This window comes from Arachis ipaensis, chromosome B04 (genome assembly GCF_000816755.2).
Source record: "Arachis ipaensis cultivar K30076 chromosome B04, Araip1.1, whole genome shotgun sequence".
NCBI classification, from domain to species: domain Eukaryota; kingdom Viridiplantae; phylum Streptophyta; class Magnoliopsida; order Fabales; family Fabaceae; genus Arachis; species Arachis ipaensis.
Genome location: NC_029788.2, coordinates 65,268,153 through 65,272,169, shown reverse-complemented (window position 1 = coordinate 65,272,169; position 4,017 = coordinate 65,268,153).

Sequence of the window (4,017 nt, the reverse complement as noted above, 5' to 3'; positions counted from 1 at the left end):
GCTATGTGAAGGTGTTGGGTTCCGAAAATGATAGATGTGAAGAGTGAGAGTGGAATGTGAAGGTGGGGTACAGAACAAGGGTCACTTATATAGAGAAGTGATGAGTGAATGAAAGGTGTGGATTGATGAAGTGGTTGTTTGATGGACGGTTGGGGTTTTGCATGGAATGAGCACAAGGATCATTAACTTTATGATGGTGTTGGTTCAGTTTCCAAGCTTGTTCTTTTTCCAATGTTGCATGGCAACAATTTCCAATGCAATCTCCTTGAAGTCAAGTGTGTACTCCCCCTTGATGAAGTGGCCGAGACTTCTCCTTTCAATTGTCCCATCAATTTTTCTACAAAATAACAAAAATGTGATTTTTAAATGTGTGGATAGTGACGGCAAAAAAAATAAAAAATTTTGCTTATTCATGAGTACAAACCAACTGACTAACTGAATGTCCATGTATGCAACATTGGTGACACCAAACTAAGTTTGGTGTCATGTGGTGTAAAGGATTTGTTCAAGGCCTTAAGAGTGACATAATATGGGTTACATTTATGTTCTCTTAGTATGCCTTGAACACCAAACTTGTTCTTCACTATGTGCTGCATACAAGGATACATTTAAGTGCATGTCAAAGTTTGATTTTGATTTCATGAACTCTTGCATTATTCACTATTCTAAAAGCATATAAAACATGGGTTGCCTCCCATGAAGCGCTCTTTTAGCGTCACTAGCTTGACGTTTTTCCTTTGTCAGGGTGGTTGGTAGTGCTTCAAGTCCTCCCCCCTTGCAGTAAATCTATCTCCATTGGCTTCATCAAGGATCTCCACATGTTCTAAGGAGAGAACTCTGTTGATGGTAAAAACTTTAGGTAGCTGAGATGGGATGGTGGGAAGATCAGGGGGGATAGCTGGGAAGTAAGTTGAGATCACTTTATCCCCTGGAGAAAAGTCCTCTGTAGGGATCTTCTTGTTCCTCCACCTCCTAGGTGCCTTCTTCTTTGTTCCTTTTGATGTTGCCTTGCTCTTTGAGACCTCCTCTTCCAAGAAGATTTTGTTGATGGTCTCATATAACTCTGGTGGTTTAGGTTCCTCCTGATTTTCCTTGAGCTGTGATAGTTGCTGATTGCCTTGTTCATCAACCAAGGGGATTCCCAGATGTGCTGGTTATGCTTCAGTGCTTGTTTCTTCCTTCAGTATCTCACTGTGATCTTTCCTTGGTTCTTTGTTCTCTTGATCTGTTTCTTGTGAGGGCTTGAAAACATTGAAAGTGAGTTGTTCATCATGGATCCTTAAAATTAGCTCCCCTCGCTCCACATCTATAAGTGCTCTGGCTGTAGCTAGGAATGATCTTCCCAATATGATTGGGTGGAGATGACTCTCTTCCATGTCCAATATGACAAAATCTGTGGGCAGGAAGTATTTTGCAACCTTCACCAGCACATTTTCAACCACTCACTGCTTGTTTTTGAGTTTTGTCAGCCAGTCTGATAACTACATCTGTGGGTATTATCTCATTGATCTGCAGCCTCTTCATAAGGGATAAAGGCATTAAGTTGATGCTTGCTCCCAGATCACAGAGTCCTTTGTCAAACATTGTTTCTCCTATGGCACAAGGAATGTGAAAACTCCATGGGTCCTTCCTTTTTGTAGGCAGCTCTGGTTGAATGAGAGCACTGCACTCCTTATTCATCACTATTGTTTGTCCTCCTTTGAGTGAGCTTTTCCTGGTCAGTAGCTCCTTCATATACTTAATGTATGAGGGCATTTGTTGGAGGGCCTTGATGAATGGTATGTTTACATAGAGAGATGCAAATATGTCAAAAAACCTTGAGTATATTCTCTTCTCTACACCACCATTGAGTAATTGGGGAAAAGGTGCATAGAGTCTTATCAGCTCCTTCTGTGAAATTTTGGGTGCTTGGTGCTCCTCTTCCTGTTTCTCTGCTGATGTATCTCCAGGTTGTTCTAATAGTTTGTTCGGTTCGTCCTCGGTCTCTTTATCACTTATAGTGACCATCTTGCAATCTTCCCATCTTACTTTCTTTGCTTCACCTCTCGGGTTTTTCTCTGTGTCACTTGGGAAGCTGTCTGTAGGTTTGGGAATCTGCTCGGAGAGGTATCCCACTTGAAATTCCAGCCTCTTGATGGTGTCTCCCTGATTCTTGATATTGGCTCGCACCTCCTCCTTGAACATCTTTTTATCTTGAATCTCCTTGCATATGCCTTCAAGTAGTTTCTCAATCCTTGAGAGTCTGTCATCAGATGATGGTGGGTTGGGATTGGATGGTTGAGAAGGGTTATCTTGGTTTTGGTATGGATGTGGAGAGGTGTTGTTAGGGTGGTGTTGATATGATCTCTGTGTGGAATGTTGGTTTGCTGCATGGTTGTTGGGGTTGTGACATCTCTGATCTTGGCCTTGATCTTGTTGATTTCCCCACCCAAAGTTTGGGTGATTCCTCCAACCAGGGTTGTAGGTCTTGGAGTATGGATCATGGGTCTGCCTGGGTGAATTTCCAATGTAGTTGGCTTGTTCATGCTCACCTTCTGCCTCTGTATTCACCCCCTCTTGGGTTGTTGATGAGGTGGTGATTGCTGCTACTTGGTTCCTCTCCATCTTCTTGGTGAGGTCTGCCAGCTGCTTGGTAATAAGCTTGTTTTGGGCTAGCAGTGCATCCACATTGTTTAGCTCCATCACTCCTCTAGTGTTGCCTCTTTCAGAAGCATAGAAGTAGTCATTCTCTGCTACAGTCTCAATGACATCTATGGCCTCCTCAATGGTCTTCTTTTTGTTCAGAGATCCCCCGGATGAATGGTCTACTGCCTTCTTTGATTCATAGGAGAGGCCTTCATAGAAAATGTTTAGCTGCACCCATTCATTGAACATATCTGGTGGACACCTTCTTGTCAGGTCCTTAAACCTCTCCCATGCTTCGTAGAGAGTCTCACCATCTTGTTGCCTGAAAGTTTGAACCTCAGTCCTCAACCTGTTGATTCTTTGAGGAGGATAGAATCTTGCCAAGAATTTGTTCACCACATCTTCCCAGGTTGTTAAGCTCTCCTTTGGAAAGGACTCCAGCCATTTAGATTCCTTGTCCTTGAGTGAGAAGGGAAATAAGAGTAGTCTATAGGTGTCAGGATGAACACCGTTAGACTTCACAGTATCACATATCCTTAGGAAGGTGGTTAAATGTTGGTTTGGGTCTTCTTGGAAAATAACTAAAACTGAAAGTAAATTACTCAAACAGAATTTTAAATCAAACAAAAGAAAAATGCTCAATCTAGTTATCCTCCAATTTAATCATTGTTGATACAAAATCAATCCCTAGCAATGGCGCCATAAACTTGATGCACGGAAACTTGTCTCTCTACAATTTTCCTTCGGCAAGTATACCGAATTGTCGTCAAGTAAAAACTCACAATAGAGTGAGGTCGAATCCCACAGGGATTGATTGGTCAAGCAACTTTAATTAGAGTAGAACGTTAGTGGCAGTCACCTTTTCTCTGAATGTGGATTAATGGATTGTGCAATTTCATTAAACTCCTTAATTGTTTATGATTGTTTGGATTAGATAGCTTTAATTTAATTCTCTTCTCTCAACGTTAGTGGCACCAACGTGACCACTAACGTTGCCTCTTGATGCTTCGCACACGTTATTGGGACTTACCTTTTCCAATAACGTTGAGAATCCTCCCTTCCCTACGTTAGAGTTCACGTTAACTTAGTTAACGTGGAAGCTAACGGGGAGGGAGCAAGAATCGCCAACGTTAGTGACAAAGGGGAGTGTCACTAACGTTGGAGATGGCTATCACCACCACGTTAGAAGCTACGTTAACTTAGTTAACGTGGAAGCTAACGGGGAGGGAGCAAGAATCGCCAACGGTAGTGACACTCACCTTTGGCACTAACGTTGGAATGAGCCCCTATGAGCCACGTTAACTCAGTTAACGTGGACTCTAACGTGGGGAAGCAAAAGAATGGCCAACGTTAGTGACAAAGGGGAGTGTCACTAACGTTGGAGATGGCTAT